At 35.5% G+C, this 13,118-nt stretch overlaps 1 protein-coding gene and 1 long non-coding RNA gene across 3 annotated transcripts in view; one reads left to right on the top strand and one right to left on the bottom strand.

Annotated features, from left to right (window-relative positions):
- Positions 1-13,118, bottom strand: part of CDH18 (cadherin 18) — a 725,976-nt gene that overhangs the window by 338,621 nt on the left and 374,237 nt on the right. The window lies entirely within an intron of this gene.
- Positions 1-13,118, top strand: part of LOC129632837 (uncharacterized) — a 341,755-nt gene that overhangs the window by 327,648 nt on the left and 989 nt on the right. The window contains exons 2-3 of one of the 2 annotated variants that reach the window (XR_008704688.1): positions 5,847-5,936; positions 6,476-7,499. This is a non-coding gene — a long non-coding RNA (uncharacterized LOC129632837). Of the gene's footprint in view, positions 1-5,846; positions 5,937-6,475; positions 7,500-13,118 lie in introns of those variants that run through there. The other variant, XR_008704687.1, reaches the window with a different exon arrangement.

Here is a 13,118-nt window from a genome sequence, read left to right as displayed (position 1 = left end):
TGAAGGCAGGAGAAGGGAACGACAGAGGATGAGTTGGTTGGATGGCATCACTGACTCAATGGACATGAGTTTGGGTAAATTCCAGGAGTTAGTGATGGACAGGGAGGCTTGGCGTGCTGAGGTCCATGGGGTGGCAAAGTGTCAGACAAGACTGAGTGACTGAACTGAACTTAACTGAATATGAACAAGTTTTTGTCAATAAATTCAACTGCTAAATGAAGTTAACAAATTTCTTGAAGATACAAATTATCATATCTCACTCAAAAAGATTGATAATACAAATATCCCAGTATCTATTAAAAATTGAAATTGTAGTTTATATTTTTCCCAAAACAGAATCTTCTTCAGGCTAAGAGGGTTTGATTGGTAAACTCAATCAAAGTTTTTTTTTAAGCCATTCTACCTAAACACTTCCTGAAAATTGAAAAAGATGAATTAAAGTAATTCTGACATCATTCTGTTATTCCACCTGATTCCTAAATAAGACAAAAATATTACAACAGAAGTACAGGTAAATATCACTCATGAATACAGATAAATTCTAAAGAAATATTAGCATATCAAATCCTGTGATGCATGAAAATGCTAAGGCATTACGACCAAATTGAGAGTATCACAAGAACGCAGTGCAGTTTAACATTTAAAAAAATGAACACAATTTGCCATTTTAATCTGAAAATAACAACAACAACAAAAACACAAACATTTCAATAGACAAAACACTGGCAAAATCCAACACACATTACTGTCAAAACAAAGCAAATAACAATTAAAAAAACTACTGACAAACTAAAACAGAAAGATGCATATTAAACTTCTAAAGGCCATCTATGAAAAACTTACATCTAAAACTTCCTGATTGAAAATGAAATATGGAACACTTTCCTGCCTAACATTAGGTGCATAACAGAAGTGTATGATATCATCACCTGTATTTTACATTCATTGGAAGTTTTATCCTTAAAAAAATATTTTATAAAAAGATAAATAAAAGTTCCTTGGATTAGAGAGAAAAAAGTAAAATTGTGAATTTACAGACATTATTATTATCTATGTAAAAACTCCTTTGAATCTACAAAAATGTTAGAACGTATGTTTCTACATGGTTTACATACAGGAGTTTTTACATAGATAATGAAAATGTGAATTCACAATTTTACTTTCTTCTCTCAGTACACAAAAATCAATTTTATCTCTTTATACAAGTTACAAATAACTAAAATAAAAATACTATTTAAATAGTATAAAACTATTGTATGGGAAAAACGTTTAAAAGATATGAAGTACATGTACATTTTTAAGACAAATTACATGTGACAAAGAAAAAAGTAGGATCTGATTAAAAGGAGAAATAACTGTATATGGGTCAGAAGACTCAATATTTTTAAGTTGTCTAGCCTACAAAATTAATCCATAGGTTTGAAATAATCTCACTTAAACTCCCAAGAGGCTTTTGTTTTTCTATAAATCAATAACTGTTTCTAAATTTCATATGGCAATACAAAGAACTGAGAACAGCTAAAATCATATGGAAAAAGAAAAAAAAATAAACAACTGGAGAATTAACATTATCCCATTACAAGACTATTTAAAAATATTTCATATTCAAGACAGTGAGATATTGCACAAAGACAGACAGATACATTAGAGAAAAGCAACAGTGAGATCCTGAATAGATCCATAAATACATGGCCAATTGATTTTCAACAAATATGCAAAAGCAATGCAAGGGAGAATTGATATTCTTTTCAGCAAATGAGGCAGAAACTATTGATGTACATGCATAATTAAGTAAACTTCCTTCCATAACTCACATATATAAACAAATTAACTCAAAATAGACACAGTGTCAATACTAATGGTGAATCTAAAACTGTAAAACTTTGGGAAACTATTAAAAATAAAAAAACTTTGTGACCTTCAGTTAGGCAAAAGAAAAAAATCATTTTGATATCACAACCAAAGCATGATCCATTCAGCGGTATATTGATAACCTGAACTTCATCAAAATTTTTAAAATTACTTTTTGAATGATAATGTTAAGAGAATTAAGAGACAAGTTGTATCCTGGGTGAAATTATGTTTGTCTCATAATTCATAAAGGATTTTTCTCCAAAATATTTAAGAAACTAAATCAATAATAATAAATAACCTATAAAATATATAAGTAAAGTATTTGACGAAACAATTCACCAGAGGAGATGGAATATAAGCACGAGAGAAAACACTTAAGATTATTGGCCATTAGAGGAATTCAACTAAAAATGCCATGAGACAGCACAACAAACGTCCGTAATCATAATAAATCCTGACCATGCCAAATGTTGAAAAGGATGCAAAGGAACACTGTGATTCACCTACATTACTGGTAGGAATGTGAAATGGCACAGTTGTCTATTTCTTAGAAAAATTAACAAACAGCTACTCTATGATCCAGCTTTGACACTCTTCTAACTCTTTTTCTAAGAGGAAGGAAAGCATGCGTCCATATAAAGATTTGTCCATACATGTTCTTGGCAGTTTGTTATAGCCAAAAACATGATATAGCTCGCTTCTCTCCATTAACCAGTGGAAGAATAAACATATCATGTTATATACACACTGTCAAATCATTTGCAGCAAGAACAAACAAAAACAAATATTATAACTATTTATATATACTAGAACATGGATAAATCTCAAAGCAATTATGCTGCTTAAAAGAAATCAGACCCCTGGGGCCTCTCATAGTTTGCCATGCCAGATCATACTGGCCCCAAACCATTGCCTGGCCTGTGCCCATGTACTACAGGCACTGAAGTGGGTTACACAGTGGAAAAAAAATAAAAGAAACCAGCCAAAATAGAGCCCTTCCTTCATGATGCTATTTATACCAAACACAGGAAAATGCAATTTATCTACAGTAAATATGGGGCAGGTGAGAAGGATTCTCAAGTGGCATAAGGAAAGTCTGAGGTTGTGGATATCCTGATTTTTTTATTATTTGTGTGACAAACCTTACCAATAACATGCTTAATTGAGCTTATCACATGTCACTTATACCTTGACAAAATGCAAAAGAGCAACAGAAGTGTCCATGAGGTGATAAACTCCTATTAAAAAAACTATGTGTGGCAAAACCAATACAATATTATAAAGTAAAAAAATAAATAAATTAATTAAAAAAACTATGTAAACAACACCTTGATGATCAATCATTCATCCATCTATTTAATCAGTCATAGTTTTCCCATTATTTATTCATACATTTAATAATCACTCATTTGTTATTTATTTATCCATTCAAAAATATTATTGAGAGTTCTCTCCGAAGTTACCTATTTTCTGAGCATATGATATTGAACAAAGAAGCAAAATCTAGGTTAACGTTAGCTACTCACACTTAAAAGCAAACATAAGATTACGTTAACAGTAGTCATTTTTTGAGTAACTGCTATTCCAGACAACTCTGCAATATGTAGTAGTAAGCCGACAAAGGTCCGTAGAGACAAAGCCATGGTTTCTCAAGTAGTCATGTACAGACATGAGAGCTGGACCGCAAAGAAGGCTGAAGAATAGATTCTTTCAACCTATGGTACCAGATAAGACTCTTGAAGGTCCCTTGGACTGAGGTCCCTTGGACTGCAAGGAGATCAAACCAGTCAGTCCTAAAGGAAATCAACCCTGAAGATTCACTGGGAGAACTGATGCTAAAGTTGAAGTTCCAATATTTTGGCCACCTGATGTGAAGAGGTGACTCATTGGACAAGACCTTGATGTTGAGAAAGATTGAGTGCAGGAGGAGAAGGGGGCAACAGAGGATGAGATGGCTGGATGGCATCACTGACTCAAGGGACGTGAGTTTTAGCAAACTCTGGGAGGTTGGAGAAGGAAATGGCAACCTACTCCAGTGTTCTTGCCTGGAGAAACCCAGGGACGGGGGAGCCTGGTGGGCTGCTGTCTATGGGGTCGCACAGAGTCGGACACGACTGAAGCAACTTAGCAGCAGCAGCAGGGAGATAGTGAAGGACAGGGAAGCCTGGCGTGCTGTAGTCCAGGTGGTCACAAAGAGTCCAACACAATTTGGCAATGGAAAAACAACAACAAAAGGTATTATTATTAATAGTTGAATCTGTGTGAGACTGGCTTTGCCTGGGAAACCTCTGGTTTTACTGCATGCCAGTCTTAAAGCAGAGTCAGGAAACTCTCCGTATAAAGAATCCCAGGGATGGGGGAGCCTGGTGGGCTGCCATCTCTGGGGTTGCACATAGTCGGACAGGACTGAAGCGACTTAGCAGCAGCAGCAGCAGCCTTTAGTGTACAGAGTTAAACTTATAAGCACTTTTGAATGGAAACCCAAAAGACAGTACATACAACTAAACACAGAAACAAAAATATTTTTCCCCTGTTTCCCATAAGTTCTTTTTGGACTCTGCAGCCAATAGGATACTGTTTTCTCTTACTAGTATCTTGTCTCCAGCCAGTGGATTTTAGGGAACAGCCTAGTTCCTCTTTTTCTACTTGTGTTACATAAAGATCCTTCCTCTTTCCACTGAACCCAGGGCCATCTTCTACTGTTCGCAAAGCATATTCAGTAGTCTTTTTCAAAAATTTTGTCTGTGCGTATACAAAAGATGTTCTCACTTTTGGCTAGGAAAAATACTTAAAGTTCATATTTTACAGTAATTTTACTATATATGGGCATACTTTAACAGTAATTTTATGAGGTAGGCATTATACCATTTAATAGAGGAAACTGAGACTATGGAAAGCTAATCTGACCCAAGTAAAGGAACAAATAAATAGCTAAGACAGATTCATACAAAGGCTTATACAATACCAAAATCCATGACCTTAACACTCGTAGGATAATAATCACCAAAAAGTTTAATGATGCCATTGATTATTTTAATTATCACATCACTACTATAAATTTGTTTTTACCTCTTTTGTCTAATGTGGGAACCTAGTAAACAGAGAGATTAAGAAACTTGCTTAAAGTCATTCTTTTGAGTAGCAAATAAATTACTGTAACAGAGATAAACTACAATACCAGAGCAATTCTTTGTCTTATTGAGTCCACAGCTAAGCAATTTATTTCTAGCATGGCAACTCTGACATCCTCAGTTCATGTCTGTGTTAAAAATTCTCATTTCTGCATTCACATGTCCCAGCCAAAAGAGGAAAAAAAGAGCAAATGGGAAACATGCATGTAGTTTTCTGCTTAAGAATCTGTAGGAAAGATGCACATACCACTTGGACTAACATCCAACATACTAAAACATAATCATGGCCAAAGAATGATGATTAAGATATCCCTTAGATGGCAGACATATGTTATAAAAGGGACATTTATATCATTGAAATGTACAACAGGCAATCAGACATTAGGGTACAACTATCAGTCTATCTGCATCATCATATAGCCAAAAATGTGTGACTCACAGAATTAAACACTTTGATTTCAAAACCAGAGTTCTTTTTGACTCACAATATGACAATGACTATTAAGTTTAGTTCTGTGCACAGCATACCAATATCTAGAAGGTTCCATAAAAACATGGCAACTTATGAATTATATATATCCCAAGAACTCAGGCAATCTTAGGAAAGATATAGAAGGAAACTGTTAACGTCCCTTCTTATATAATTTTCTTAATAAATGTAACCTTCTTGGCTGCTTACCAGTTTAAGAGGTGGGAACTGGTCAGTATTTGTTAAGTACTATATAAAGGTCTCCCTCTAGAAAGGAACTTTTGGAGTGTGCATTTGACATTTGAAAGTAAGATCAGGAGGGTAAGGTTTCATGTCTCCAACTCTGCCTTAACCTCAATCCCTAAGATTTATTTGAAGTTCTCTTTTGCTAGCAACTTGGAACCTTCACTCTCATACGGTGGAAATGTGAGTCAGTGGGAATTACCTTGAAGTTGCTGCTACGTAATCACCAAGCTAGGAAGGTAAGAGTTGCATTTCTTCATTATGTCTAAGGTATCATTTATTCATGTACCCAGGTATCTACTATTCAGTAAATACTATCATTGTCATCAACTGCCTTCTAATTGTCAACGTGTAACTACAGTTTTTATTTTTAACCACTAGAGCTTTCCATGTATTCATGAATAACTGACACTTTCACAAATACAGAATATTTTCATCATTTAACTGAATATAGTTACAGATGCCAAGTTCACCTGTTATATTAGGTCTGAAGGTTAATTGTACATGGGTAATTGGCTTAAAGCTCAACATTCAGAAAACTAAGATCATGGCATCTGGTCCCATCACTTCATGGGAAATAGATGGGGAAACAGTGGAAACAGTGTCAGGCCTTATTTTTTGGGCTCCGAAATGACTGCAGATGGTTATTACAGCCATGAAATTAAAAGACACTTACTCCTTGGAAGGAAAGTTATGACCAACCTAGATAGCATATTGAAAAGCAGAGACATTACTTTGCCAACAAAGTTCTGTCTAGTCAAGGCTATGATTTTTCCAGTGGTCATGTATGGATGTGAGAGTTGGACTGTGAAGAAAGCTGAGTGCCGAATAATTAATGCTTTTGAACTGTGGTGTTGGAGAAGACTCTTGAGAGTCCCTTGGACTGCAAGGAGATCCAACCAGTCCATTCTAAAGGAGATCGGTCCTGGGTGTGCATTGGAAGGACTGATGCTGAAGCTGAAACTCCAGTACTTTGGCCACCTCATGCAAAGAGTTGACTCATGGAAAAGACCTTGATGCTGGGAGAGATTGAGGGCAGAAGGAGAAGGGGACGACAGAGGACGAGATGGCTGGATGGCATCACCGACTTGATGGACGTGAGTTTGGGTAGACTCTGGGAGTTGGAGATGGACAGGGAGGCCTGGTGTGCTGCAATTCATGGGGTTGCAAAGAGTCAGACAGACTGAGCAACTGAACTGAACTGAATATCTAAGTTTTTGTCAATAAAATGTGACAATGAATCCCTATGATGCCAGTAATTTTCACGATGCAATTTTTGCATTCTTCATGAATCAACAATGTCTCATTTTCATGAACTACTTTTGTTCTGATTTCCTCAATACATTAAATTATGTTATCACTCTATCTTCTACATTAATTTTCACAACATATCTAAATATTTTTGTTTAGCTTACAAATAAAAAAAAAATCTGTCTTGAAAACACAAGCCTTATCCTGCTTGTAGATACATTTCCCCCTCCCTCTTGGCTATCTAATCTACCAAAGAGCAGAACATCACAACCTGGTCCATGCCAATTTTTTTTTTTTTCATTTCTGCTTCAATATCTTCCCTGAAGAGTGAAATGACTTTCCATCACTAACAGAAAACTCACTGGAGACAAATTTACTTATATTCTCTGTAGCCTTATTGTGAATTCAATGTTTATTTCTATATGGCCACACTTTTCTAGATTGTTAGTAATGCCTCCTAAATTAAAATGTGGGCTATAGTTACCTTCAAGTCAGATTTTCTACTGGCTTTGGACAAAGGTTTGGTCATGGGAACTGTAATGGCATAAGTATTGAGAAACTTATACTTTTTATAAGAGAACAAATGCTTTCAATGATCAAATTAGGGCTTTTGAGTGCTTTTCTTATTGAATGATATAGAATTAAATCAAGCAAATTAAAGACTTAAAATGCTTTTAAAAAGAAAAGCTCACAAATAAATGTGTTATTCCAAGGCACATATCAGAAAAGTGTTTAAAATTGACAGATGAGAGGAAAAATAGCTACCATCAACTCTATATAAGCTACTGAAAAATAGAGCTGTATCTATGACCTAGAACTTTCATGAAGAATTAATCATGATCATTATTTTTTAAGTAATAAAAAGATAATGTGAGTGGTACCAAAATTCTCTGAAACAAGGCTCTATACAAATGCCAAGGGAATTGATGGATTTGCTGCTGTTGTTCCATTGCTAAGCAGTGTCTGACTTTTTGTGAACCTATGGACTGCAGCACTCCAGGCTCCTCTGTCCTCCACTGTCTCCTACAGTTTACTCAGATCCACATCCATCAAGTCAGTGATGGTATCTGATCATCTCATCCTCTGCTGCCCCTCTTCTTTTGCCTTCAATATTCCCCAGCATCAAGGTCTTTTCCAATGAGTCAGCTCTTCACATCAGGTGGCCCAAGCATTAGAGCTTCAGCTTCAGCATTAGTCCTTCCACTGAATCATCAGGGTTGATTTCCTTTAGGACTGACTGGTTTGATCTTGCTGTCCAAGGACTCTCAGGACTCTCCTCCAGCACCATAATTTGAAAGCATCAATTTTCTGGTGCTCAGCCTTCTTTATGGTCTGACTCTTACATTCGTACATGACTACTGGAAAAACCATAGCTTTGAATATACAAACCTTTGTTGGTAAAGTGATATCTCTGGTTTTTATAGACTTATGAATATATTTTAACTAATTGTTGGATTATTTATCTTTTACTCTTAAAATTAGATTTTACTGAAACTGCTTCAAGAAAACTTGTCTTATAGAGTGTAGAAGGATTATTAAATGATTTAATAACTTCACATTTTTCAACATTAGGGTTTCTATCAAATAAATTAAAAACTCATAATAGACTTAGTCCTGAGAGAAATATAGGTAAAAATGGAAAACATATGTGACCAGAATCTTTCCTTTTAATTAAAAAGTGAGAAGTAGCATTAAATTCTCCACATCTGTAATTTGGGGGGTATTTTCTGCATGGTTTCACTACATCTCAGGCATCATACATTAATGAACACTGATACCAAAACTCTACTAACAAGAAAAGGTATTTCTCTTTAAAATTAAAATCAGCTAAAATTATTTTCTGCAAAGAAAATATATATTCTGGCCTAAAATCTGTTTTCATTTCAAGTATTATGACTTCCCTGGTGGCTCAAATGGTAAAGAATCTGCCTGTAATGTGGGAGAATAGGGTTCGATCCCTGGGTTGAGAAGATCCTATGGAGAAGGGAATAACAACCCACTTCAGTATTCTTGCCTGGAGAATTCCATGGACAGAAGAGCCTGGCAGGCTCTTCCATGGGCTCGCAAAGAGTTGGACAAGATTCAGTGATTAACATTTGACAACTTAGAGGAAACATGAGTGAAATAGAAGGTAAGAGTATGAGTATAGTCAAAGCTATGGTTTTACCAGTAGTCATTTACAGATGTGAGAGTTGGACCCTAAATTCCGTTGAGCACCAGAAAATTTATGCTTTCAAATTGTGGTGCTGGAGAAGACTCTGGAGAGTCCCTTGGACTGCAAGGAGATCAGACCAGTCAATCCCAAAGGAAATCAACCCTGAATATTCATTTGAAGGACTGATACTGAAGCTGAAGCTCCAATACTTGTGGCCACCTGATACAAAGAGCAGACTCACTGGAAAAGACCCTGATGCTGGGGAAGATTGAAGGCAAAGGGAGAAGGGGGCAGAAGAGAATGAGATGGTTTGATAGCATCACTGGCTCAATGGACATGAATTTGAGCAAATTCTGGGAGATAGTGAAGGACAGGGATGCCTGGTATGCCGTAACCCATAGGGCAGCAAAGTCAGACACCACTTAGGGACTGTGCACTCACACACATCAAGCAACAATGTATCAATATTTGTTTGTATAAAGTATTAGTATTCAATTGCAGTAAATGGCCCTCTTTTCTTGAGAGAAGTTCAGTATTTTATGTAGTCTGAGACTTGTGAACATGACATATGATTCATAAATGTCAAATTATTTGAATAAAAATTCTTTGCTGCTCTAATCTGCATTGATTTTGTCTCTGCCTAATTAATAGGGACACATACTGATAAAACCTTTTTTGAAAAATTTACTGGTTTATGTATTAGAATTATAAATTAATAAGCACACTCCCATACAAAGCACTAAGGCAGGAGTCAACAGTGGAAAGAACATGAGCTTACGTTCACATCCTGACTCCCATTTATTAGTAAGGCACACTTATATAAGAAGTCTTTTAACCTCTCTGAAATGGATTCTATAGAGAGCTATGGCAATGGCACCCCACTCCAGTACTCTTGCCTGGAAAATCCCATGGATGGAGGAGCATGGTGGGCTGCAGTCCATGGGGTCACGAAGAGTTGGACACAACTGAATGACTTCACTTTCATTTTTCACTTTCATGCATTGGAGGAAGTGGCAACCCATTCCAGTATTCTTGCCTGGAGAGTCCCAGGGACAGTGGAGCCTGGTGGGCTGCCATCTATGGGGTCGCACAGAGTCGGACACGACTGAAGAGATTTAGCAGCAGCAGCAGCAGAGAGCTATGGATGTGGAAATAACTGACCAGAAGAAATAAAATCTTGAAAACCACAAATTTATATTGATAAATATCATATATACATGTTATTATATCATTTCAACTTTCAAAGCAGCAAGAGTTTGTGGAGATGGAACACACCTAGATTTTAAATCATCATACTTCATAAGCCATGTGCACTGACTGATGCTTTTACATTCCAAACTAAATACCATTTCAGTTAGGAGTCTCTGGATGATAAAGATAAACATTCTTTTGTCACTGAAAGCTCACTTACCAGATGGGGCTACATGCACTTCTATAATCTCTGTTCCTTCCCTCTGCCTCCTCCAATACTTTTAGGAATATTTCTATTTCATTTGCTGAGTATCTTATCTCCATATATCATTATTGCCTTGGGAAAATGTGTAATGTTATGACACTGAGTGCAAATGATTGAAACTTATTTGAATTATACAAGAAGACATTTACTAGGGGATTTTATAATGATACAACTTTTTTGTGATTAATGTGCCTTTCATGCATTTTACGTGATTTTTACATTACTAATATTAAAATATTCTGTACTATTTGTTAAGTACCTACTCTTTGACAGATACATTCTGGTGTCCTTTACATACAATAATCATACAGGTAGCTATTATTTTCTTCATTTTATAGTGAAGTAAAAACATATTTCTGGGGTTGTATTAAACAAGTATACTCATTTATTAATTCAATATTTACTTAAATTATGTGCCATGTGCATAATATGGTGCAAGTTTTTTTTTAACAAATTTGTTTTTTTTAATGCATAGCCTGTCAGCCAAGACGGAGCAACTTCACTTTCACTTTTCAGCTTCATGCATTGGAGAAAGAAATGGTAACCCACCCCAGTTTTCTTGCCTGGAGAATCCTTGGGACAGGGGAGCCTGGTGGGCTGCCGTCTCTGGGGTCTCACAGTCAGACACAACTGAAGCAACTTAGCAGCAGCTGCAGCAGCAGCCTGTATTTAGTAAAGATTACAATATCTTTAAATGTAAAATAATATACACATGAAGTATATTTCAGTGTATATTTTTCAGAAGTGTTAGAATTTTCCAAAATTTATGTCAGACAATAATTAAGAATCATCCAGAAAGGTCATTGATTTTCATTCTCTACAAACTAGGGATTCAGCTTACAATTTTCTGACAAAGGAACTCATGTCTAGATGTATAACAGAAATTCAAATACTTAGGGATTATTGTTTCCATCTTTCTAAATTCCATATATATGTGTTAGTATACTGTATTGGTGTTTTTCTTTCTGGCTTACTTCACTCTGTATAATGCTCTAGTTTCATCCACCTCATTGTAACTGATTCAAATGTCCTGTGTACGAGACAGCAAAAGAGACAGTGATGTATAGAACAGTCTTATGGACTCTGTTGGAGAGGGAGAGGGTGGGAAGATTTGGGAGAATGGCATTGAAACGTGTAATATCATGTATGAAACGAGTTGCTAGTCCAGTTTCGATGCACGATACTGGATGTTTGGGGCTGGTGCACTGGGACGACCCAGAGAGATGGTGTGGGGAGGGAGGAGGGAGGAGGGTTCAAGATGGGGAGCACATGTATACCTGTGGCGGATTCGTTTTGATGTTTGGCAAAACTAATACAGTGTTTGAGGTTTAAAAATAAAATAAAAAAAAAATACTTAGGGAGTTGTGGGCTGTAATTGGTAGACACTGTGGATTTAGTGATATCTAATGATTCACCATCAGTAATCACAAAATAATTACATAGTGCCAATTTAAATATTTTGTATTTTAGCATTTCATAAGTGAATTATGTACTTGAGGTTAAAAGTGATTAAATTAAGGTGAAACTGTTTTTAGGTATAGGAAAATACATCCCTTGATCAACAGGTTTGGAGGAATGTGCATAAAATTAACATCTTCTGGAGAGCTAAATGTCTGGCATATAATATATGATGATGAAATGTTTGTAAACAAATACTTTGGTCTTGAGTGATGGAGTAAATCCATACACTGTTTGACAAGACAGAGGACATAAAATAATTTTATATTCTTTAGGAATCAAGAGAATAAAATATAATTTAATATTTCCCTAACTTATTTTCAGACATAACCATGCATCAATATATGTATATAAAATGTCACATGTGTAGCACTTTTCAAAATATACTTTGTTATCTTTTTATCTATTTTAGATCTCTAGGAAATATTTTGTATGCATATTTAATAACCAAATATCTCCCTTCAACTTGAATTATTTATGTAATTCAAAGAGAAACTAGTATTTACAACTATACATTTGTGCAGGAATCCCTGGTGGCTCAGCAGTAAAGAAACTGCCTGCAATGCAGGAGATGTGGATTTGATCCCTGGGTCAGGAAGATACACTGAAGAAGGAAATGACAACCTACTCCAGTATTCTTGCCTGGGAAATTCCATGGACAGAGGAGGCTGGCAGGCTACAGTCTGTGGGGTTGCAAAATTTGGTGTCCACTTAGCAATTAAACCACCACCACCACATATGTATGTGCATACATAATTAATTTATATGCAACATATAATGCATATTATCTGTTATATATACAATGTATATGAGTTAAAATATATAAAGCTCATTTCATGCTTTTAAAATGTATTTAGATGTGTAAACTACATAGTTTACATATATAGATAAGTAAAGTATTTAAAGATATATTCAATATTATATACATATATGGGAGAATGTACTTAGTTAAAGTTATGTTCTTATGCTTACTTAATTTTTTAGGATGAAACACCATAGATGCATACAAAGGTCTAGATAATATAATGGTCACATTTGAATCTGCTGTTCAATTTTAACAAATGAAATGTCTTTCCATATACAGTGGCGATCAATTTTTAA

This window comes from Bubalus kerabau, chromosome 18 (genome assembly GCF_029407905.1).
Source record: "Bubalus kerabau isolate K-KA32 ecotype Philippines breed swamp buffalo chromosome 18, PCC_UOA_SB_1v2, whole genome shotgun sequence".
Classification (NCBI taxonomy): Eukaryota; Metazoa; Chordata; class Mammalia; order Artiodactyla; family Bovidae; genus Bubalus; species Bubalus kerabau.
Note: the sequence above shows the minus strand (reverse complement) of the source record. Positions and strands in the feature narration are given on the sequence as shown.